This window comes from Silene latifolia, chromosome 3 (assembly GCF_048544455.1).
Source record: "Silene latifolia isolate original U9 population chromosome 3, ASM4854445v1, whole genome shotgun sequence".
Lineage (NCBI taxonomy): Eukaryota > Viridiplantae > Streptophyta > Magnoliopsida > Caryophyllales > Caryophyllaceae > Silene > Silene latifolia.
The window spans coordinates 10,240,393-10,267,592 of NC_133528.1; the positions used below are offsets into that span (position 1 = coordinate 10,240,393).

At 38.3% G+C, this 27,200-nt stretch overlaps 1 pseudogene; it reads left to right on the top strand.

Annotated features, from left to right (window-relative positions):
- Positions 1-1,939: 1,939 nt before the first annotated feature.
- On the top strand, positions 1,940-9,250 carry LOC141647165 (wall-associated receptor kinase-like 22; annotated as a pseudogene).
- The last annotated feature ends 17,950 nt before the right edge of the window (positions 9,251-27,200 follow it).

Below are 27,200 nucleotides of genomic sequence, written 5' to 3' on the forward strand. Positions count from 1 at the left end.
AAGTATATACGTGTACAGTCCAAACACTACTGTGTTCATATATTCGACCAAGATTTAAATTTATATTTTCAAATATGAGTTCACGTTAAACTCAACGGTTCCGCCATTTATGAACCCATTTGAGTGGTTGATAGTGAAGGAGAGAATGAGATAAAGGGGAAGATGAGGAAGAATTAAGTAGTACGTACTGTACGATTTTACAAGAAAAGTTGTTCCTTCAATATAGGTTATTGGTTTTGGAATGTTCATGTAAACTAAAGTTTACGGTGTTAAGGTTGAGTCCCTTAACCGTAAAGTTTTATAGTTGAGGTCATTAACTAGAAAAAAACAATAGTGATCGGGACATGTTTAGAAAGGGGTTGAGATGGCAGCTAGGTAATGGTAGCAATATCACATTTTGGACTGACAATTGAGTTTTTTCTTATCCTCTTATTAGAAATATAGATGGTCATAGTAACCTTAATTTAAATCTTTTGGTTAGGGATTTCATAATCCCTGATAAAAAATGGGATATCAGTAAATTATCAGATATAGTAAATAATGATATTGTTAACCAGATAGTTAATATTCCATTGTCGCACAATGATATTCCAGATACCCTTTTATTTTTGGGGGTTGTCTGTGGATGAAATTTCTCAACCAAAACATCGACATGGTTAGCACAAGGCTTGTTCGATAGAAATATTGACAAATGTGAATTTTACTGGATTTGGAAACTAAATGTTCTTCCAAAATTGAAATTTTTTCTTTGTAAAACTTGTGTAAATGGTCTCTTTACGAAAAGTAGGCTTCTAAAAAATCATATAATTATCCCACCTCAATGTGTTTTGTGCAATCATCCAATTGAAAATAAAAATCATTTCTTTTTTAAGTGTTTCTTGATTGCATCAGTCATCCAAGACATGAATATCATTAGCTTTAATAATTTTTTGGCAATATACGATAATATTGCAAGTCAGAGCATTATAGAAAAACTTAATCATATTAATATTTTAATTCCAAAAGTCAATTTCATTAAGATTGCATTTATTTGGTGGAATGCATGGTTCCATAGAAATAACATTATTTTTAATGATGTTTATTTTAATAACAACAAACTTATCCTTTAATGTAATAATAAAGACTTGATAATAATAACATTATTTTTAATGATCTTAATAATCCTGATAAAGACTTGTCACTTAGAAATACTATTAGTGAGGAAGAAATTTGGTGGAAGAAACATAAAATGGGTTCTAAAGCTAAATTTTGACGGATCAAAAATAAATGATAATAAAGCTGCTCTAGGATATGTTATAAGAGACCATAATGGTAAAGTTAGTTGCTAGGAACAAAATCTCATTGAAGACGACAAGTATCCGTCACTTTGGAATGACGGATACTATTTCCTCTCACAAATGACCCAAATAGATGAGAGAGGGAAGCACATGGGGGTGCCCCCACCTTGTCCCCCCCTATCCGTTTTGTGAGTGACATTACCCGTCACTTGCTCCGACCCGTCTTCAGCAAGACTAACTGGTTGCTAGGAGCAAAAAAGTGCGGATCTAATAGTATTCTTATTGTTGAAACTTTCACTTTAAAAGAAGACATTTCAGCAACTAAATACTTAGGAATCTCGAAGTTAATTGTAGAAAAAGATTAATTATGTGTTATCAACTCAATCCGTAGTATTTGGCAAATTCTTTGGAAAATTTCTAGTATTATGAAGGATATAAAATTAAATTTCAGTTCTTTAATAAAGTGATAATTAAATATTGTTTTCGTGAAGCCAACAAAGTTGCCGACTTTATAGCTTCTATTCTTTCAAGGTGTTTTGAAAGCCGGTGGCTTCAAGTTTCAATTTACCTCTATCATTCGAAAGAATGATATATAGGTCATACCTTAAAAGATCAATCTAGTTTTATTACCTAAAAAAAAAACTCAATTTCGAGCCAAGTTCAAATCACTACCAACTCGTACGAAAATTATGATAGGGGTCAAACTCGACCCTCATCAAGTTCGAGCTGTGATCGACTCGATTATAACTGAAAATTCAGTTCCCCTTTTTTGTGAGTAAAAGTCCACCATTGAGCTTTCAACAATGGCGAATAATCAATCAAAGTTATACAATTCTTGCTCAAATTATACGCAAAGACAAGGTCAGTCACCTTATTTATCTCAATTCCGAAACCTACTTTTGAAAATTCAATATGCATGTCATTTTTGATTGAATACTATGTTGTCATTTTCCCTAATTCCAATTTTAATTCAATTATTCAACTGAATTGATCTAATTTTACGCGTTGTATGATATTGATTCTGGAAAATTGTTCTCAATTAATTTTAGGGTTTTATTAGTTTTTATATGAGATGATGATAATTGTCATTTTAGGTTCCGTAATTGTCATTTTTTGTAATTCAAATTTTAATTTAATTGAAGAGTTGAATTCTTGAAAATATACTCTCTCGTTTTCAATCATTTGTTTAACTTTTTGTATTCTTTGTTAGGTCTATTTTAATCGAAATTAAACAAATGGTTGGGACGGAGGAAGTCGTATTTTTTTTTCAATACTAGGGGCCTACTATTGAAATTCCTTACAGGGCCTCCGAAATGGGACGGCCGTGTTAAATGGTATTCTTGTAATCATAGTATTAAAAGTAGAGTGTGTGGCTAAGTTCTGTATTCAGTATCTATCTGAAAGTAGATATGTATGTCCGTCTTAAAAGAGACCGACTGGTCAAAGTAAATCTTTTGATCTGTATAAGTCGAGCAATGAAAACAATAATAATTTTGGGTTGGGTTTGGAGCTTACAAGTCCTTTTCAAGTCTTTCCTCTAATTGATGGCTTCTGTGACTCAATTTGGTTAATACTATTCCAACATTCAATGCTCAAATTCGATTTATATTCAATATGGAGTACTATGTTGTCATTTTCTTTTAACTTTTGTTTTAATTTTTATGTTTTGCATGAGATTGATTTTGGACAATCGTCTTCTTAATCACTATTAATTTATAGGATTTTCCTCACTTGTGCCCTGAACTATTTAGTTTTGAAAGTTGCACCCTTTCTGTGCGAAAATAACATTGATTGATTATAACTCTCGGTTATGAGTTCAGTCTTTACTCTTTAGAGTGTACGATTGTAGATATTGTTAGAGATTATGGTGTATGAAGTACTTATCGTATTAGGAGATATCATATAACATTAAAAATAGATGGATACTAGCATATTTCATATACCATATCCTCCAACAGATATCCTTTTAAGTTGATTTTTTTTAGAACTTTTTGTTAGATGATAGTACTAGATTATTGTTAGATGATAACGAATTATTAGCTCAATTATTAATGGCTTAGTCGTGCAGTATGTGTAGGTCAGATGAGAGTTTAAGTTGACCTGGAGGAACGTATTTTGTTGAAACATTTTAGGCTCAGACATAACGGTACAAGTGTTCAATATCTCGTATTTTGTTGAAACATTCTAGATTAAGGGATACATTCTAGGCTCAGACATGGTTGTGAGTGGATTCAACCACATGACGGTACAAGTGTTCAATATCTCGTATTGTCATTCTGCACTTTGTGGCTCACCTTTAGCGGAAAAAGACTCCGGATAAGTCTCCATATATTTAAAATTGTAATAGCCGATGCTTATATTATCGCCTTATCATTTGAGTTAGGAGAGAATATTTGGAGAATAAAACTAAGACGATGCTTATATTATCGCCTTATCAGTAAGCTTTGTCTGGATTTAATCATCCTATATGCTTGTGTATTTTCAGAGCAAAAATCCCAGCTTTCATTTGTATGATACTTAGCTTTTGTTGGGTAATGTAATTACCAGCACAATGATCAAAGTTGTCTGTCAAATTATAAGTAGCTTGTTTGGTTTGCAATTTGAGTGTTGTTACTTTTATTGAGGCCCTCTTGTCTCTTGCGTTGCAAACTGTCGTTTGGATAGTATCCTTGTAATCACAGTATAAAAAGTTGAGTGTGTGGCTAGGCTCCTTACTCTGTATATGAAATGATAATGATTTTGTCATCTTAGGTTAATTGCAGTAATTGTCATTTTTTTTTTGTAATTTTAGAGTTGGATTCTTGAGAATTGTTACTCCCTCGGTTACATTCATTTTGTATTCATTATGAACGGTATTTTAATCAAAAATAAGAAAAGATTAAGACATAGAGAGTAGTGTTTTATTCATTATTAGGGTTGTAAATATCAATTCGAGATGATGATAGCAGAAGTCCGATTTTAGCTCAGTTGGTAGAGCTGAGGACTGTAGTTGTTTCATCAGATAATCCTTAGATCACTGGTTCGAATCCGGCAGTTCGAATTTTTAATGCATTTTCTTAGGGTTTGTGTATTTAGCCATTAATTAATGGAGTTTAGATGATTAGTGAAGCAAGTCAAGTATTAGCTCAATAATTTATTGCTTAATTGTCTAATATGTGTCGTAACCGATGTTACTCAGACTCGTTTAGAAGTATCCGACACGGGTATGTGTCTAAGTGTCGGACTCGGCTGTTTTTATGAAAAATATGCATATTTTGGTTAAAAATGAGGTGTCTGAGTGTCGAGTGTTGGAGTAACATAGGTTGTAACTGCAGTTTAGGAGGTTTTAAGTTTCCAAGTACGTCTGTTTTCTGTATGGAACGTATTTAGTCGAATTCTAGCTTAAGGAATAAATTTTAGGCTAGGTTATGAATGTCACTATGTCAGTTGGCTCAACCTTTATGTGTTCAACACCTCTTCTCGTCATTCTGTGTTTTGTGGCCGCCCTTTAACTGAAAAGGACTCGGCTTGACTCTTGAGATTAGGCAAGTAGCTTGACTCTTGAGATTTGGCAAGTAGCTTGAATTGCTACTTAGTAGATTGAAGGAGTGGCCTATAATCATTGAATTTGTGACTATTTTGGAATTTGAAAGAGGAGAAATTATTAGTAAATTTCGTGTAGAACTAATAATTTTGTATGCTGATATGTTTTTAAGTAACAAAAAAGGCACAGTGATTTGATTTAAGTCAAGTTAAATTATTGGTAGCTTGCTTCGCAGTTTCGTTACTGTTACTTTCATTGAGGTCCTTGCTTTGCCAAAAGATGAATAGGAGTACAAAAGAATAGCACAGCACGGTCAATGATGGCTGGCTGAAATATATAACCAGTAAACAAAGATGGGACAGTTATTTAGATAGTACCCTTGAATTAATTAACAGTATATAAGTAGTCTGTGTGTGGTTAAGTTCTGTACTCTATTATTTGATCGAAAAAATACAAAAAATGGTGTCGTGGTTCTCACTAATGGTTCAGCTGTTGCTAGTGCTAAGAATAGCAGTTGGTTTCAATATTTCGAAGCCTAACTGTGTTGATCATTGCGGTGATGTTAAGATTCCATATCCGTTTGGCATTGGTGCCGATTGTTACTATAACCGATCATACGAGATTACTTGCAATACGCCGTTTGGTTCCTCAAAACCATTCTTACGTCAGTTCAATCTTGAGGTGCTAAATATCATCGGGCCGGAAACTGGGAACTTTAGTCATGGAAATACCCATGTACTCATAGTAAGCCTGCCACGTAAAAATATCTGTGAAAGTAGTGGCGTTAAGAAAATCATTAGCTACGACTTGAAAGGTAGTTCATATCTTTTCTCGGCGGAGTACAATAATTTAATGATGGAGGGTTGTGAAAGCAGAGCTGTAATGAAGAGTCAGAATGGGAAAATCTTGGCTTCGTGTGCTTCAGTTTGTGTCAGTGATGATTTCAACATGATTGGAAAGAAGTGCAGTGGCGATGGATGCTGCACAGCCTCAATTTTGGGGGGTGATTTTGATTATTTTGAGATAGATGTTTTCAAACAACAAACGAATTCCAACTCTTGCAATGCATCAGTAGCCTTGATTGCCGTTGACATCGTAACCGAGTCATTATCTAGTTTGGCTACTTTCCCTACAGCATTAATATGGCAGAATTCATTATTTCCGCCTCCATTATGTGATGGTGGTCTCCTGGCAAACAGCATTTGCTCGTGTCCGGAATTTTATGAAGGAAACCCCTATCTTCCCAATGGATGCCAAGGTAAATACTCTCTACATCCCATCTTTATGTAAGATATAACTTGTATTGCATCGTTTTTCCTTTCTATTTCAACATTCAACTTCTTAATTTTATTCTCCCTTAATAATCTCTTTCAATTTCCACCACCACTTAACAGCCGCCCCCACCACCCACACTGTCCCACCGTCGGCCAGACTCGTCGGTCGGAACCCACCCCCACCGTCGGCAGGATCCCCCAAACCCGCCACACATCCCACGGACCTCAGTCTAACCCACCCAGAACTGTGCCACCACCTCGCCATTCAGATGCTCTTGTCATTGAGAAATTCCCGTCATTCAGATGCTCTTATTCAACCCAAATTTTAATTCATCAAACCTAGATTATACAACCATGAGTTTTGATACCATATTAACTTTTATATTGGTTTGCAATAAATGGTATTTAGTTGAGTCCTCACATTATGATACTATCCCTAGCACAAGGTAATCTTATTGTACCTCATTTTTATCCGTCAATTTAAATATTTGTTTTTCCAGTGGTGCAAGAATGTCAGAGCTGCAAAACCCGTTGCAGTATCAGCTTCAATTACACGGGACATTTTGACTACTATCATTGCGAGAAGCATTTACTGTTCAGGCGAGCTTCTTTTCTTGGTATGTACATCGGATGTTATCAGCCAATATGTTGTGCTATACTCTGTACTAGTGTTAACCTGCTCAAATTGCACGGGAATATTTTGAAAATAATTCGTTAAATCGAGATTACAAATGTACGCAAAATAATAAGCATATTTATATCATTATTATTAATCAAATTATAAGGTACATTGAAATAAGTCGTCGACTTTATAATTTGATCTCTTGTTGAATAATGGTGTTTTCCTATATATTTGTAGTTTCTACAGTATTGCAGGTAGTTTAAACTTTAAAGTAGTGGATGTTATGCTCCTTACTTTCGTTTTTTATAATTAAAAATTGTCGAAAATTTGTGAGGCTAGCGATTTTATGTGAGGATATGTGCACAAACACTACCATACATACAACCTGTTGTACCACCATAACAAATCTAACCGAAGCATGTGTATTTTTTTTTGAGGTTTTATAATTTTTGTTTTATATTTAAATTTTTTGATGTTAAAATTAAAATCTAACTGAGCTTATATACTATAAAAGCTCAATTAGATCTTTACTACTCCCTTCTTTGGATTTGGTCTATCAACTACTTGGATTTTAACTGACGGAGTACAAAATATATGTGACCATGACACTTGGATTTGAACTGACGGAGTAATGTTTTATTGTTTTTCATTCCCTGAAAAGCCAAACTTCGTACATTTGAGTTAATCTGAAAAGCTCAATTAGATCTTTACTACTCCCTTATTTGGATTAGAACTGGCTATCAACTACTTCGTACATAGGTTTGTTAAACTGGAGGATCATTGTTGTCTCGATTTTCGTATGAGTTGCTTCAAAACCTCGCCCTATCTTGATGCCACTAGTCTTGTATGTTGACCATACACCATAATACCATTGCACTTGTGATGCTTAACATGACTTTCAAATGCTCTTTGTAAAATCGTCACATCATCCCATTCCTACAAAACAACATACCAAAGTCAACTGACTCACTAAACTGTCTGTTTTTCGTAGTCATGTTGACGCTTTTGCTATGATATTTTCAGCCTTCTTCATTGGCGTGGGAGTTGTGCTATTGGCCCTAGGTTCCTATTGGCTTTATAGATTTGTGAAACGGAAAAGAGAGATTAAGCTAAAAGCCAAGCACTTCAAGCGAAATGGTGGATTACTACTGGAACTCCAAATGTCTTCTGATGAGGGTGTTGCCGAGACGACCAAAGTTTTTTTTATCACACGAGCTAGAGAAGGCTACCGACAATTTCAATGACAAGAATACTCGGCCAAGGAGGGCAGGGAATGGTGTACAAAGGGATGTTAATGGATGGAAAGATCGTAGCCATTAAGACAAACTAAAAAGGTTGACGAGAGCCAGGTCGAACAATTTATCAATGAAGTGGTAATTCTTTCTCAGATTAACCATCGAAATGTTGTCAGATTACTAGGATGTTGTTTGGAGACAGAAGTCCCTATCCTTGTCTATGAGTTCATCCCAAATGGAACTCTTTATGAGCTTATACATGATCAAGGTCAAGAATTCCATCCGAATCGGAAAATGCGATTACAAATTGCAAAGAGAATCAGTGAGGAGCGATTGCATATTTGCATTCATCTTCATCTGCTCCTATATACCACAGAGACATAAAGTCGACCAATATACTTCTAGATGAGAAGTATCGAGCAAAAGTTTCTGATTTTGGGACCTCTAAGGCCATTAACATCGATCAAACTCACGTGACTACTGTCGTTCTTGGAACATATGGGTATATGGATCCCGAGTACTTTCAGTCAAATCAATTCACCGAGAAAAGTGATGTTTATAGTTTTGGCGTAGTCCTAGTAGAGCTCATAATGTGCAAGAAGCCGATATGTCCCACAGAAATGGAGGATGGATAAACTGTCCACCGAGTTCCTTACAGAGATGGAAGAGGATCGTGTGTTGGATATGCTAGATGCCCGAATTATACACGAGGGCAAGGAAGACGAGTTTATGGCTATCGCTGAAATTGCCGGAAAATGTCCGAATATGAACGGGAAACAACGGCCTACAATGAAAGAAATTTCAGTCCACTTAGACGGGATTAGATCCTCACATATTCCTATTATAAGAGAACTTGGACATGTAAACAGTAATCAAGATGTCACAGAGGTGATGATATATGCAGATGATGTTCCTTTTGGTAATGGTGTGTTTTCTTTGGAAGTTGATCCTCCAGCTTGCTCTATCGAGGATCAACTGCTCATGGCTACGAAGTACTTCATTGCGAATGTAGTTTGATCAAGCAATGTACGTATATATTACTTCTGAAGATGGGCATTTGTTGTGAGTTGTGACCGCTTCATGGACTTCAGAGTTCGAACACTTACCCGTATTCCGTATAGGGGTGTACGGAATCGTGATTGGATTCTTGGTATGACGACGTATATCTGCTACTGTTTGAAATGTCCATTTTGTAATATTGATGTTTTGAAGTATATTACTGTCTCATACAATTGTTTTTGTTATTCCATGGTCAACAAAGTGTGAAATTCAAACAATTAGATGTGAACACTCTCTCAAGCAAAAAGATCCATTTAGTATGTTGAAGGTTTTATCTTAAAATTACTCCAATAATTCGTAATATTGTAATAGGTGGCCATCCCTATAAAATGTCGCGTCCAATGGAAGCTACTGGAGTTTTGACCACTCGACCTCAGCGAGAGACTAGGTGCTCCATCGGACCTCGAAAGTCATGTATGTCTGTTAGGGTCTTCTCCCATCAAATTGAATTAAGCTTAAGTAAAGCTTCATTATTCACTTTAATTTGAACTAATATATCAAAGTATAACCTTTGAACTTATCCAAGTTTGAGCTTAACCGGCTGGGTTGCATAGGGATGTCATATCCCCCCCCCTCCCCCACACACCAAAACCCGATCCAATAAATCGTAAAAGATGGTTGATTGAATGAAGAAATCTCACCCATCATTCATTCACCATCCGCCATTATTATTGGGATTTGCTAAATCCCACATACAATTTTACTAAATTCCGCACATTTTTCCGTCTTATTTCGAGTTTACCCCGTTCATTTCCTACCCTAATTCCTCGCTCTCACCTATAAGACTTGGTTTATTGTATTGATGAATTGTGTTTATACAATGATAGGGGAATGCATATATATAGCATTACATACAAGAGAAACCTAGAATATTTACTTTGATTTACAAACTATCTTTTCTATAATTACAATATTCATGAGATCAAATAACTTGTATAGGAGGGAAGGATAGATATGAGATTATGTCTTGGAGAGGGGAATATTATTTTCCTTAGATGAAGAGATATGGTTGATACGCCCCCGCAAGATGGACGTCCGTGAGGTGAGGCCAATCTTGGACCTTAATTCGAAATGTTGAGCTTTGTGTAACGGTTTAGTGAGGATATCTGCCAGTTGATATTTACTTGCGACGTGTTGAACTCGAACTTGACCATACTGCAGTTGTTCTTTGACGAAATGGAAAGATAAGGCCATGTGTTTCATGCGGGAGTGAAAGACGGGGTTTTTAGCATAAAGAGTTGCCGAGATATTATCACAAAAGATAGCTGGAGGTTTGGTGACAGTGATATGAAGCTCGGTTAGTAGATTGCGAAGCCAGAGTGTCTCGGTTGTGACAGATGCGACAGCCCGAAATTCAGCCTCAGTTGTAGAGAGCGCGAGACCTCGTTGCTTTTTGGACGACCACGAGATGGGATTTCGACCAAGATAGATGATGTAGCCAGTGGTTGACATGTAGGAGTCTTTGTCGCCTGCATGATCTGCATCACAAAAAGCATGAAGACAGGAGGGTGAGTTGCGATATAATTGAATCCCAAAGGTTTGTGTTCCTTGCAAGTAGCGAAGGAGCCTTTTAAGTGCAGTCCAGTGAGTGACGGTAGGGTGACGAAGAAATTGAGCCAGACGGTTTATGGTGAATGCAATGTCAGGCCGAGTTAGTGACAGATATTGCAGGCTGCCAACTATGGCACGGTAGGTGGCATGATCATGAATGGAGTGATGATCTTCACGAGTAAGGGGCGGGGAGGTAGCCATAGGTGTGTTGATTGGTTTGGCGTCGATAAACTTGTATTTTGTTAGTAGATCATAAATGTATTTAGATTGATTTAGATGTAGGCCATTGTGGTTTGGCACGACTTCAATGCCAAGAAAGTAGGATAGTGGTCCAAGGTCTTTGAGCGAGAATCGTTGTGCCAAATTTGTAATAAAGGTTTGAAGTTGGTGGGGATGCGGTCCAGTGATTATAATATCGTCCACATAAATGAGCATGTAAATACAGGTGGTTTTTGTTTGGAAAAGAAATAGAGAAGAGTCGGATATAGATTGTTTGAATCCATATTGCAAAAGATAGGTTTTTAACTCTGTATACCAAGCTCGCGGAGCTTGTTTTAGTCCGTAAATTGCTTTATTGAGCTTACAAATGAAGTCGGGTTTGGATTGATCAACGAATCCAGGTGGTTGAATCATGAATACATCATTAGTAAGGTGGCCTTGTAAAAATGCATTATTAACATCTAATTGTCTCAAGGACCATGATTGCGTGATGGACAAGGAGAGAATTAGACGAACGGTGGTTGGTTTAATAACGGGACTAAAGGTTTCATTATAATCAATACCAGGTCGTTGATGAAACCCTTTAGCAACTAGTCGAGCCTTGTGTTGTTTAAGGGTACCATCAGGATTGTATTTGTTTCGAAAAACCCACTTGCAACCTATGACATTTTGGGACGAAGTACGTGGAACAAGAGTCCATGTATGGTTGCGTTCGAGTGCTTGAAATTCGTCTTGCATAGCTTGACGCCAGTGGGGAAGGACAAGAGCTTGCTTTATAGTATTAGGAAGGTTGTCAGAGGTAGTGGTAGTGTGCGCAAGGTTAGCATAGCGAGGATTAGGAACCCGAATATTGTTGTCAAGCCGTGTTGTGACTGTCTTGGGTGGTGGTGGATGACCACGTTTTGTGCGTGGGGCAGGAGTGGAAGTCGAGGGCTGATCAGAGGGCGAGTTCGAGGAGGAGGGCGGGTTAGTAGTAGTGGTGTTGAGGTCAGAGGCAGGTGGTGTGTCGATGGAGTTGGAGGCGATATTGTCAGTGGGTGATGTCGTGGGATGAGATGCATCGATGGTGGTGGAGGTGGTTTGTTCGAAGGGTGGTGATGTGGTAGGGATAGTGGTTTGAGCTGGTTTCCTTCGAGTGTAGACGATAGTGATGGGCTGACGGTTTTGGGAGCTGGGTGGCGGGTTGGGTGTGGGTGTGATTTGAGGTGGAAGGAGAGGAATGTTAAGAGTGCACCAATCATCAGGAGGGGTTGTCGATGGTGGCGGGTTGGACTTTCGAGAGGGAAAGTCGTCTTCAACAAATTGCACATGACGAGATGTGTAAATTCGATTAGTTTTTGGATTGAGACAGTGATAAGCGCTTTGGGTGTTAGAGTAACCGATGAATATGCAAGCAATGGAGCGATCTTCTAATTTATGTTTGGTATACGGTCTTAACCACGGATAGCATAAGCAACCGAAGTTGTGTAGTTTAGTGTAATTTGGAGGAACACGGTGTAATTTAAAGTATGGTGTGCTACCATTTAAGGTTTTGGTAGGCATTCGATTGATTAGATAAGTAGCCGTGCAAAAGGCATAAGGCCAATAATTGGTAGATAACCCGGCATAGTTAAGTAACGCAAGACCCGTTTCAACAATGTGACGATGTCGTCTTTCGGCATAGCCATTGTGTTCGGGTGTATGAGGGGGTGATGTACTGTGGTTAATTCCGTCATTGAGGAGATTGGTATTTAATTTAATATATTCACCGCCGTTGTCGGAAAAGAAACGTCGAATTGGTCTTTGAAAATACTTCTCGACAAGGGCTTTGAATTGCATAAAGATAGTAGTGGTTTCAGATTTTCTTTTTAATGGATATAGCCAAATATATTTGGTAAAGTGATCAACGAATATAACGTAGTATTTATAATGGTCGCGGGATGTGACGGGACTCGTCCATAGGTCAGAAAAGACGAGATCAAGGGGTGCCGTGGAATGTAGAGAAGAGACTGTGAACGGAAGTTTTTTGCTCTTCGAAACACGACAGGAATGACAATTATCGAAATGCATAGTTGCTGAAACTGAAGTTTTATTAATTAATTTCATTACATCGTAGGATGGATGACCTAACTTATGATGTAACGATAGTAGTGACGATCCTTTGACAGCAGCTAGTGCGGCTGGTTTGGAGGGGCACCATTCATAGACGCCGTGTTTAGCATGGCCCTGGAGGAGGGTTGTCCCGGTTTGGATTGCCTTAACAAAAAACGAATCATGTGAGAAAATTACATAAGCATGGTTATCTCGACATAGTTGCGAGATTGATAAAATATTACGAGAAATCTTTGGAACATGTAAAACATTATTGAATTTAAGATTATGTAAATTAAATGAACCTGTATTGGCAATCTCAAGGGTAGAACCGTCTCCAATGATCAAGTCATCCATACCGTCATATGGAGAATGAAAAGCCAGGGTATCCAAGTCATGGGTCATGTGGTGGGACGCGCCGCTGTCAAGGAGGTAGTTCGGGTTTGGTGATGGGTTGTCGTGGGTAGCGAGGTTGGCTTGGGGTGGTCCAGTATGTTGGCGGTAGTTGGGTTCGGGAAAGACGATGGTTGGAAATAGCTTGCGAAATAATGGGCAATTAGCTATGACATGACCAGTTTGACGACACCACTGGCATCGTCCTTTGAATGGTCTCGGGTTGGTATTGGAGGGTGGCTGATAAGGGTGGGAAGAGGCATAATTTGGGGTGGATGCCGTCTGTTGGGAATGGCGGTTGTTGCCACGGGTTTGGCTGCGATAAGCCGGGTTGGCAGATGGGTTAAAGTGGTTTGAGGTGGGTTGGTGTTGAAGGAGAAGTTCATGTTGCAAGAGCTTCTCGTGTAATGCCTCAAAAGTGATGGGGTTGTCACGAGCTCTAACTGTGTCAATCACGGGTTTATAGAGTTCGTAGTCCAGTCCTTTAAATATTTTTGCGACAACATCTTCGGTGTCTAAAACTTTGCCCATAAGAGCGAGTTGGTCGACACATGCTTTTATTTGGTTCATGTAGTCGGTAATGGTTTGATCCGTCGTTTTAACGATGGAATCAAGGCGTTCTTTGAGCTGTAAAATATGGGCTCGGGAAGGGTTGGCATATGTTTGGGCTAAGATATCCCATGCCTCTTTGGAGGTTTTCGCGCGTACAATCAGGGATTGCAAGGTGGAGGTGATCGTTCCCATAAGAGCACCTAGGATTAACCCATCTTGTTTCAACCAAGATAGGTATGCAGGGTTTGGGGTCTCGTTTTTGGCATCGTCAACAATGGTGGTGGGTGGTGCTTTCTCAGATCCGTCGAGGAATCCAAGAAGACTGAATCCGAAAAGGATATGGGTGAGTTGAAAGTGCCAGGCCGTGTAATTGAGAGGGGTTAACTTGACACAGTGGTTCAAGTTCAAGGAGGTTAAGGGTTTGGTTGTTTCGTGAGGGTTTGGGACAGAGAGATCATTGTTGGGGTTTGTCATGGTGATTGAGGGTGGCGGAAGCAGGGAGGATTTTCGTTTGAAGGTGGGTCGTTTAGGTCGTAGGTTAATGGCGGATCGATCAGGGCAACGTGATACCATATAAGACTTGGTTTATTGTATTGATGAATTGTGTTTATACAATGATAGGGGAATGCATATATATATAGCATTACATACAAGAGAAACCTAGAATATTTACTTTGATTTACAAACTATCTTTTCTATAATTACAATATTCATGAGATCAAATAACTTGTATAGGAGGGAAGGATAGATATGAGATTATGTCTTGGAGAGGGGAATATTATTTTCCTTAGATGAAGAGATATGGCTGATATCACCAAGGGCGAAATCCAAAACCCAATAAAACCTCCGATAGCTAACAACCCCTCTCCCACCCCCATACCCGCTCCGACCACCCTCCCCGCACCATGTTCGTTGGCTCGAATCAACCGCGATCATCATTCGATCCACATTCAGCCGCGACGAAGGTATTTGATCGACGGTGGGCTGGGATGGAGTTGACGGCGGGGGGTTTGGAGGAAGGAGGTGGCGAGGGAAGGCGGTCGGTGCTAGTGGAAAATGATTGGGGCGGTGGGAAGGGCTGTCGGGGTTGAGATTGTGGTTTATTTTTATTTTTCTGATTTTTTGATTTTTTTTAAATAAAGGGTAGTGGTGGTAAAATATGATAAAATGTGTTGAATCGAGTAAAATGGCGTGTTGGATTTAGTAATTACGTTATTATTTTATCCCTTTAAAAAAATATAAATAATATATTCTTACAATATAAATTAGTTTAGAAGACGGATTTTTTGTTCCATTCATTTTTTGTTCATTATGAACAGTATTTTAATCAAAGATAAGAAAAGATTGAGACATAGAGAGTAGTGTTTTATTCATTATTAGGGTTGTAATTATCAATTCGAGAGGATGATAGCAGAATTCCGACCTTAGCTCAGTTGGTAGAGCAGAGGACTGTAGTTGTTTCAACAGATAATCCGGCAGGTCGGATTTTTAATGAATTTTCTTAGGGTTTGTGTATTTAGCCATTAATGGAGTTTAGATGATTAGTGAAGAAAGTCAAGTATTAGCTCAATGATTAATTGCTTAGTTGTCTAATATGTGTAGTAACTGTAGTTCTGTATGGTATGTATATAGTCGAATTCTAGCTTAAGGAATAAATTTTAGGCTAGGATATGAATGTCAGTATGTCACTATGTGAGTTGGCTCAACCATTGGTATGATACTTAGGACCACGGCCCAAGTGTTCAACACCTCTTATCGTCATTCTGTGTTTTGTGGCTGCCCTTTAACTGAAAAGGATCCAGGTTGACTCTTGAGATTAGGCAAGTAGCTTGACTCTTGAGATTTGACAAGTAGTTTGAATTGCTACTTAGGCCCTGTTTTTTTGGACTTAATTTCAGTTCTAATAAGTTCAGTTCAGTTCAGTTCAGTTCAATTCAGTTCAGTTCAATTTAGTTTATTTCAACATTAATATTCTTATTCTTATTTTATATTATTATTATTATTATTATTATTATTATTATTATTACTATTGTTATTAATATTATTATTATATTATTATTATATTTATTATATTACTATATAATTATTAATAATTAATTCGTATTGTTTATATTATTATATTTATATTTATATTTATTATTATTATATTATATTATATTAATATATTCATTGTTATTAATATTATTCATAACATATTTATTATTATTATTATATTTAATATTATTATATTAATAAGTTATTATATTATATTTATTATTTTATTAATATATTCATTATTATTAATATTATCAATCACATATTTATTATTATTATATTTAATATTATTATATTAATAAGTTATTATATTAGACCTATTATTATTATTATTATTATATTATTTATTTTTTAGTTATTATTATTATTATATTATATTATTATTATTCATAATGGTCTCATTTATATTACTAATATATTATTATTATTATTATTATTATTATTATTACTATATTTATTGTTATATTACTGTTTTATTTTTTATATATCTTATTAGATTATTATTATTAGAATAGATTAATATATTATTATTCTTAACGATTAATGTTATTATAATATTTATTATTATTATTGGTATTATTGTCATTATAATATTTATTATTATTGGTGTTATTATTATTAGTATAATCTTTTTATTATTATTTTAGTTGATTCGATTCGATTGATTGATTCAGCTCCATTAAGTTGATTCGATTCGATTTGACTCCATTAAGTTGATTCGATTGATTGAGACAATTTCAGTCCAAAAGAACAGAGCCTTAGTAGTTTCGGAAACGGAATTACTTTTTCACATACGAACATTATTCTTTCACATACACTTTTTCATTAATTTTCCATTTACTGCCCTTCTTACCCAAAACCTAATCTTATTAGTCCCAAGTATTGAAGATAATCCTTCCACATCAAGTCAACCATAATCCCATGATTATAGCAACCATATCACAGCCGATTGTTTCCTCTCTTTGTGCATATTATTAGTTTATTTGTTACCTTAACAAATTATTGTTTCCTAGTCTAATTGCTAATTTGTAGGATCTTGTTCCCTCTTGTAATTATAAATAGTGATGTACTCTTCTCTTCATGAATATACAATAACACATTCTTTACATGGTATCAACTCCAATATCGATCCTAACCTCGCTTCTCATCCTTGTACTCGTCATTCACGTACCCATGGCCAACCAATCCAACGCCCTAATTCCGAATGTCGATGAACCAACAAAACCCCTCTTGTCCATCTCCTTCCCGACCTGCACAAAACTAACACCCACCACATACCGATCATGGCGATTTCAGATTACCCGACTCCTCCAAGGTTTCGGCTTATTCTGTTTTCTCGATGGCACATCCACACCACCACCGAAAACAACCACACCAACACCCACGGACTCCAAACCCAACCCCGACCCCATACCAAACCCTGCATTTAACACATGGTTCAAGCAAGATCAACTCATTTTGGGTGCTCTTGCTGGAACCCTTGCTGACTCGGTATCACCCATCATCCTCGATGCAACCACCTCCCATGCCGCCTGGACCCTACTCGAAACAACCTACGCCAATCCCTCTCGCGGCCATATACTCCAATTAAAAACCCGTCTCCGTAACATTACTCTTGGTGACAAATCAATCTCGGACTATATGCTCGAGATAAAAACCTGCGCTGCTAACCTAGCACAACTAGGAAAACCCGTCGACGACGAGGATATCACCTCCCAAATCCTCGATGGTCTTGACCAAACCCTATACAAATCTGTCATCGATGCCGTTCGCGCACGCGATGTACCCATCACCTTCGAAGCCTTGCACGAAAAACTCATCAACCACGAACTCATCGTCCACAAACAAAACTCGACTACCACCTTCAACCCCTCCGCTCATGCTGCCACTGCCCGCCACTACACCCACTCCGCCCCACGCTATCAACAACCCGCCAACCAAAACCGCACCACCTACCCCTCCTCGAATCAGTCTCGCTACCCACAACCCAACCAAAATAACAACCAAGTCCCAAAGCCCTTCTTAGGTCGATGCCAATATTGTCGCAACAAGGGCCACGTCATCTCTGACTGCCCCGACTTTAAGCGCGACTATCCCAATGTCACATTCCCTCCTCCACCAACTAGGCAGAACCGACCCTATGCCCATACTGCCTCGGCCTCATCGAACCCGTCCTCTGCCTCCTATCTTGTCGACAGTGGTGCCTCGCACCACATTGTTGATGACCTAAACACTCTCTCCCTCCACACCTCCTATGATGGACCCGATGACCTAATTATTGGGGACGGATCCTCGCTTCAAATAACCCATCATGGTTCATTCTCTTATCGATCTCTTCATTTCAATAATGTCTTAGTTGTTCCAAGCATATCTCGTAAATTACTTTCAGTTTCGCAATTTTGTAAGGATAATAACGCTATTGCTTGTTTCTCATCCGATTCTTTTTGTTTTAAGGAAAAACAGACGGGGGAAACACTCCTTCAAGGCCACTTCCGTGAAGGCTCCTATGAATGGACTCCGTCATCTCCAACCCAAGCCTACTCCGCAACCACAAGCTCTTGGCATCACCGTCTTGGCCACCCTTCCAATGCCACTTTAAAATTATTAAACTCCAATTTCAATTTACGTATTTCCAATTTTTCTCATTGTACTGCTTGTCTAATGAATAAAAGTCAAAAATTACCGTTCTCTGTTTCCACACTCACCTCGCAAGCTCCTCTCGACCTCGTCTATTCCGACGTATGGACTGCCCCTCTACTCTCCCATGATAACTTTAAATATTATATCATTTTCGTCGATCATTTTAGTCACTATTTCTGGCTATACCCTATTAAAAATAAATCCGACACATTGCTCACCTTTCATCGTTTTAAGTCTATTGTCGAAAAATATTTTAATAAACCAATTCGGCAATTTTATTCGGATAATGGTGGGGAATACAAAAAGTTAAATCCCGACCTCCTTGACAATGGTATCACCCATCTCACTTCGCCACCCCATACACCCGAGCATAACGGGTTTGCAGAGCGACGTCATCGACACATCGTCGAAACCGGGCTCGCCCTTCTAACCCACGCTCATCTTCCAACCACCTTTTGGCCATATGCCTTTTCAACAGCCGCCTACCTTATCAACCGACTGCCTAGCTCCACCATTCAAAACAAATCACCCTATGAAATACTCCATAATCAACCACCAAACTATCAAAAACTTCGCCCCTTTGGATGTCTCTCCTTTCCTTGGCTCCGCCCATATACCACTCATAAGCTAGAAAGCCGCTCCACACCATGCATCTTTGTTGGTTACTCCACTACGCAAAGTGCATACCTTTGCTATGACCCGTCATCCCGTAAGCTTTATACCTCTCGTCATGTTCGTTTTATAGAAAACGAATTCCCATATCCCACTCTCTCCAAAACCGCACCATCTGACCCTCCCTCCACTGAACAGTGGTGTACCCTTACACTTCCTCTTCTCGACCTTCGCATACCCCACACCACGACAACCCCACCTGACCCAAACCCACTCCCTAACCCTCCTGACCCGACCCAAACTCCCACGACCCAATCCCCTCCCTCACCCCGCACTCCTGTTACTCCATCTGACACCACCCCCAATTCCCCTTCCTCCTCCCCAAACACGGCTACCTCTACACTATCTCCTGCCACCCCTAACTTGCCACCCACCCCACCACCGCCACCTCCACCACCATCTCACCATCACAGAACCCGCCTATCAAATAACATCACTTGCCCTAACCCTCGTTATGCTAAGCTCGCTCTATCGCCTATCACTCACACCACACCCACAACCACAAAACAAGCTCTCATTGATCCACGATGGCGTGCCGCCATGATTGATGAACACCAAGCCCTCCTCCGCAACCAAACTTGGACCCTCGTACCCCGAACTCAAGCTCAAAACCTAATTGGCTGCAAATGGGTATATAGAATTAAGTACAATCCGGATGGAAGCTTAAAACAACACAAAGCTCGACTTGTTGCAAAAGGATTTCATCAACGGCCGGGTATTGATTACTCGGAAACCTTCAGTCCCGTTATTAAACCAACAACAATCCGACTGATTCTCACCGTCGCTGTTTCTCAAAATTGGCATCTACGACAGATTGATGTTAATAATGCTTTTCTTCAAGGTAATCTCACTGACACTGTCTTCATGATTCAACCCCCGGGCTTCGTTGACACAGACAAACCCGATTATGTTTGCAAACTCAACAAAGCTCTTTATGGGCTCAAACAAGCCCCAAGAGCCTGGTACACCGAACTCAAAAACTACTTACTCACCACCGGCTTCAAAAACTCAATCTCTGACCCGTCCCTCTTCATTCTTGCCACGGCCCAAACAACCCTCCTCGTTCTCGTCTATGTTGACGATATTATTGTCACCGGTCCTAATGCAAACCATATCACTGCCTTCATCAAACAAATATCAACCAAATTCTCATTAAAAGACCTTGGTCCATTATCCTACTTCCTTGGTATTGAAGTCACTCCTACAAAACTCGGCCTTCACCTCAACCAAACAAAATATCTCTCCGACCTATTACACAAATTCAACTACCAAGATTGCAACCCCTCATCCACACCCATGCTTCCACACCCTCCACTTACTGCCGAACCAAACCAACCCAAAGAAAACGAAACAGATTACCGTGCCATCATTGGAAGTCTCCAATATTTATCACTTACAAGACCCGACATTGCCTACTCTGTTAATAAACTTGCCCAATTCCTGACTCACCCTACCACCCTTCACTGGACCGCCTTAAAAAGACTTCTTCGCTATCTTCGAGGCACCCTCCACCTCGGTGTTCAGCTCACCAAATCGACCCCTCTTCGTCTCCATGCTTACTGCGATGCAGATCATGGTGGTGATACAAATGATTATGTCTCGACCTCTGGTATGATTGTCTATCTTGGCTCTAACCCGATCAGCTGGTCATCACGAAAACAAAGGGCTGTCTCAAGATCGTCTACTGAAGCTGAGTTCAGAGCTGTTGCGGACACAACTGCTGAACTTCTTTGGCTCACATCCCTTCTCCAGGAGCTCGGCATTCATATCCCTCGCCCTCCCGTCATCTTTTGTGATAATCTCTCTGCCACTCATTACTCCGCTAACCCCGTCTTCCATTCAAGAATGAAGCATCTCGCGCTTTCTTTTCACTTCGTTAAAGAGCAAGTTCGTCTCGGTCTCATTCGTGTTCAACATATCAACGGTACTGATCAACTTGCTGACACACTTACGAAACCTCTACACAAACCGCGCTTCACTGAGTTATCATCCAAGATCGGACTTCGCCAACGCCCGTCCATCTTGAGCGGGAATATTGAAGATAATCCTTCCACATCAAGTCAACCATAATCCCATGATTATAGCAACCATATCACAGCCGATTGTTTCCTCTCTTTGTGCATATTATTAGTTTATTTGTTACCTTAACAAATTATTGTTTCCTAGTCTAATTGCTAATTTGTAGGATCTTGTTCCCTCTTGTAATTATAAATAGTGATGTACTCTTCTCTTCATGAATATACAATAACACATTCTTTACACCAAGAACTTGAACAATAGATCCTAATTTTCAAATTAACGAATTAAATTACTTGTTAATAAATTACTAAAATTTATGTTGATTTTTATTTGATATTCTAACTGCTAATGACTTGAATACTTGATCCCTCTTATCTAATCAAATTCCAATTACTCAAATCCCTACTAATTCCAGTATTAAGAAATGGAGTACGTTTTTGTGTTAGTATTGTCATCAAAACCATTACTTTCATGATAATCATCAAAAGCCCCATTGAATTTTTACCAACATACCTATGAATCAACGTTTGATTCTTAATTGAATATCGGTTGTTTAATCATCCTTCTTTCATGAAATTTATAATTATAATGGAGTATTTTTTGTGAGGTATCATCGAATAAATCATATGGATGCCTATCATGAAAGGGAGGGGGGTGATGGTGGTGGCGTTGTACAACGGGTGCGGTTGGTGATGGTTGGCTGGTGTTTTGGCAACGGTGGCTGACTTGTGTTTGCCGGCTGCGAAGGTGGTCGTGCCTGTTTTGTCTATTTTTTTAAAAATAATATTAGAGGAGGAAGGAAAATGGTAGGGGTAAAATCGTAAAAAGTATATGTGAAAGAGTAAAATCCGTATGTGAAAAAGCACGACCCTTTTGGAAATGGAAAGAGGAGTAATTATTAGTAAACTAGTGTAGATCCCGCGCAAATGCGCGGTATATATAGAGTTTTTAATTTTTACTATAATATTTATAGATTTCAGATTTATATCTCATGAATTTTAAAAAAACAAAAATTAATCTTAAAATTAATCAAGAGAATTGAGTAATTTCATAAACTGTGTTTATTTATGAAAATATTTTAACTACCCCATATTATTTTAGTAAATTTGTTTTCGTCGCGAAGTTAATAACAGGGGTAACAATTTATGTATAGAGATTATAGTTTTATACCAATTTTGTTTTATTTTTATTAAAAGATTATATTTTTAAGTTTAATGATAAAAAGGTTATTTTTAAATGAAAAATTATTTTAATAAATGAAATCTAATATGTTTCCATATATAAATTAGAGCACTTTGGAGGAAAAACTTTAGATAAGTTTTATTCTTTTACTCGTAGTATATAGGAAGATTTGTAGTATCTAACACACATAAAAACCCAAAATATATATGGTAGTCCAAAATATTTTACTGAATATATTTTTTTTCTCTACAAAGGCCCAATATTTATATAGAATAACCAAAGTGTTAGGCCCAATTTATAGGCGAAATGATTTGAGCGGGAAAATCTCAAGTTTCACCTATTCATTTAGTAAATAGAGGATTTTACTGTAGAGCCAATAATTTTGCATGCTGATATATTTTCAGTGCCTAAACACCACCTTTCATTTGGATCCTATTTAGCTCTTCCTAAGTAACAAAAAAAGCACAGTGATTTGATTTAAGTCAAGGTAAATTATTGGTAGCTTGCTTCGCAATTTCGTTACTGTTACTTTCATTGACGTCCCTTGCTTTGCCTGTCCAGAAGAAGAATCAATCAATACATACATACATATATATAAAGCAGGAACTTTTTGAGCGATATTAAAGAGTCCAACTTTTTTAGAAATCCTAGCAAAGGTAAATTTCGAAAAAATATAAATAAATAAAATTATCCTAATAAAAGTGGATTTCTTATTTTTTTGAAATAAAATTTAATAAAATTATCCTAATATAAGTAGATCAAATATATTTTAATAAAATTATCCTAATATAAGTAGATTAAAGTTATCAAATAAATAATAGAAATTCATAGTAATTCAAGTTATCGTATTTATTTTCCCCCACTTATGGTCTCTCATACATTTTTAGTTTGTATTCTCGCATCAAAATTCAAGAAGTTGGCGGATAAAAGATAAATTTATTTTATTAAAGTGTTATGTTAAGATGATGTAGTGTTGTGGACAACGGGGGCCCACGGGGGCGCTTGGGAGGAAAAGAGAAACAAGCGTTTGCATTTTTGTATGGAGTCGCCACCAATTTTTATGGGAAATTGGAACCGTTCGAATACCTCATGTCATGTCAAGACATAAAGTAGTGACATGAACACTAAGCAATCGTTACCCTTAGCATTCTATGTCTAGAATGACTCTCGTGGATGTCAATGAACACGGGTGTTCACAGAGATCTGGAGTAAGGGGTGAGGGTACGTATTAGGAAGCTCTTTTGATCGAACACCTAATCCCGCCCGCCTCGATAGCGGCCTCTACTAATGATTAGGGAAGTTATTCGTACTTGATATATCGTCGATTATATGCATGCAATGCAACATCCAAGTTTTAATCCTAGCATGTGAGAATTAGACTAAGTCGGTGAACAATTAATTAGCATACAATTAATGTCAAAGTTGGAATTAGGTTCAATTACATGTGAAAACATACAAATGATACGAAATACAATGAATACAATAAATATAAATTACAATAATGAAAATTACAATAATTACAACAGATTTGGCGATTTATGTCGAAAATACCTCTAAAACGGATAATTTGAGAAAAAAGAATAAAAGAATAAATTAACAAACAGAACAGAAGGTGATAATACGGATAATAGACAATTATACGTAAACTAAATAACTAAGTCAAGGCAAAACGGGAGTTCAAGGACAAAATTCAACCCGGAATAGGCACAGCAGAGCTGCGTCCTTTGGAATAGGCGCAGCAGTTGCTGCGTCTGTTCCTGACCTGAATTCTGGCTGTGAAGCCGGAATTGCGTGTTTTTAATACTCGTTGGTGAATTTAATGATTGATTAAATTATTTACTCGGATGAAAGTGATTAATAGGTTATTTACATGTGATTGATGGTCATGAAAGCAATAAAACATGGATGAAACGGATGCAAACGAATTAATTACATGGATGAATGATGGATTAGTGACATGGGTGAATGAAATAAACTAAACATGATGAATTAATGACAAATTAAAGACGAACATGCGATGAATATGAGAATATACATATGTAAATATATCAAAGATCGAATTCCAGAAACTCAATATTGATGAATCAAATTTCTACAACCCGGAATTGAATTTAATGACGAAAACCCGCAAATATTGGATTTTAAGGGATTTAAGTCGGATTTGTGATGATTAAAACATACTAATGATGAATTATATACATGTGAATTGTTACGATTGTATGTCAAAGAATTAAAGAAAACAAACGAAAACAAATATACAAGACGAATTACAGAGGACGAAGGAAGAAGAAAGGAAGCAGAAGCTGCGGCGGCCTCACGAAGAGGCGCAGCAGAATCGCGCTCCTTCAAGAGGCGCAGCGATTCTTTGCGTCCTTTCTCGACGTCTGTCTACTGGAAATCCGCAAAAAAGGTTTCTTTAAAGACGGTTTTAGAAATCGATTTTAATGATATTTTCGACATAAATCTTACATTAATTGGTACAATAAATAAAATACAATAAATAAATAAGGATTATACACCCTCAGACTTACATGTTGACGAAACGAGAAGGACTAAGATATCGATTAGTGATGCTCGACGCGAATGCAAAGAAAGTGCCCTCGTAAGAGGAAAACGATTAAGTTAATTAAGTTGATTATTGTGGAGTTGGTCAAATTGGTCGGTCATGCAAACGGAGAGGCTGGTACTCAGAAAGATCCGAGCTTACGTGGTCGAAAGTTCAAGCACGTAGGCGCCAAAAAGTAAGAACAAAGTCTAGAATGCAAAGGGAGAAGAGAAGGGCGGACACTCGCGTGAGAAATATGAGGAGCGAAGGCTCCTATTTATACTAATCACGTGAAGGAATTAGGGTTTCGGAGACTCTTTGGAAGTGAATCTCGGAAAGATATGAAAAAGATACGAGAAACATGCAGAAAAGGGCCTGGGAAGAGGCGCAGCAGCCACTGCGTCTCTTGGAAGAGGCGCAGCACCTGCTGCGTCTGTTCCCAAGGAGTTTCCTCCTGCAGAAGAAAGATCTCCGTGTTTAAGTTATGGTAGGACGGAAATAATTCGATTTTCCTTAAAATATTATGTGAATATTACGGGAAATTGTTTACTAAAAGATAAAATTTATGAAATATGGAATAGAAATATCCGGAACATTCTAGAACATTTTGACTCGGGATTTAATGGTTATCAGAAAATGGAGACGGTTTTAGGCCCGAACTCCGAATGTACTCTAATTACTGTCAAAACGACCGTATCGGGACGTAGACGACAACTAAGAGGTAGACATTAATATTTGAGCAATCACTTGACGATAATCTTACGAACTGTCACAAATCGTTCCGCGAATCAAACATGCGGCCCAATCATCACCGGGTGGTTTGCGAGGGGTGCAGAAATGAGGTATCTACAGAGCCCCTACTTTGACTGAGGCTTGGACAAGGCGAAAGTCAAAGTATAGCCATCAGGTCAATCGAAGATTACAACCTGACGACTATGGCGACGCGAGGCGGCTCAAGGGGTGTGAGCCAAGGACCTGTCGTCGGGAACATTTTAGAGTCTGTCGACTATCGGGGAGGGTCGTTTAAAGTCCATTAGACTACGTAAGGAAGCTCGCCAGCCATAAGAAGAAACCATACCTGAGATACCCCTGGGTGAAACGGGACTGAAGACGCTTCGGCAAAACTCTTTGGTCTGAAGATAACTTGGTGTCTGAAGGCATTAGGGGTCACAGGGATACTAAAGAAACTTCTTAACACTTCTGAAGGCTAACTCTGAAGGCTATCTCTCAAAGGGGAAAGGCTGAAGGACAGTTCTTTCTAAAGGACTGAAAGAGGGCTATCTGAAAAAGGGTTATCTGAAAGATTAAGATAAGTTTCTGAAAGATATGAAGGCTTTGATTTGGGAACTTCCGGAGAACGACACCCTCGTCGCATTCCGCGGAGAAACTAGAAATATTGTGAGTAGCAGGACGCAGGCGGGAACTGCTGAGGATAAAACTGCTTTGGGTAGTCTTCGGAAAATAATTGCGAGTAGCAGGACACAGGCGGGAACTGCTGAGGGGAAATATGCTTAGGTAGATGTCAATCCTCGCGTCTTGAGAGAGACAGTACGTCCGCTTACTCTCGCTGGAGACACGATTAGGAGTTTATTCTTCTTGTCATGAGAGGGAAAGTATATCCGCTTACTCTCGCTGGAGACATAATGAAGGTGTGTAGAGGTTTGTGAAGGAACCAATGCTCGTTGTGACAAGCAAAGGTCTTGGAAGGAATAAATGACGCGCGGCAGTCTGCTGTTGGCTTGGAAATGCGGGCCGGAACGAAAGAAAATCGTCAGACGGACCAAAAGAACAAAAGTATCATCGGGGAAGAGGCGCACCAAAGATGGGCCCACAAATAACGAACTCATAACAAATTTTTGAAAATCCGTATGGAGGGAACTCAAGGAAGAGGCGCAGCAAGAGCTGCGTCTCTTGGAAGAGGCGCAGCGCCTGCTGCGTCTATTCCCCAAATTAGTTTTTCTGCGTAAAAACGCGAAAATCAGAAGGTTTATGTTCATTATTTCGAAACACAAATCACACATTTCTCTCTCAAATCTTCACCATCTTTGCCAAGGTTTGATCCAAAAGCTTGCATTAATCATGACTAATCGAGGTATGTGTCTCAATCTTGCATTAATCGTCTAAATTTGTCCCATTTTGAGCCGAAAAATTTAGGGTTTATGACCCTTTTGATCGAAAATTTGGGGCTTTTCCCCCAAACGCATTTGCCTTGTCAAATTGACATTAGAAACGGATAGTAGGTAATATTAGGAACATAACCATGTATTTGTCTTGAATTTTCATCAAGTTTTGAGCCTTTGAGTGAATTTTGAGACGGTTTTACAGCTCAACCG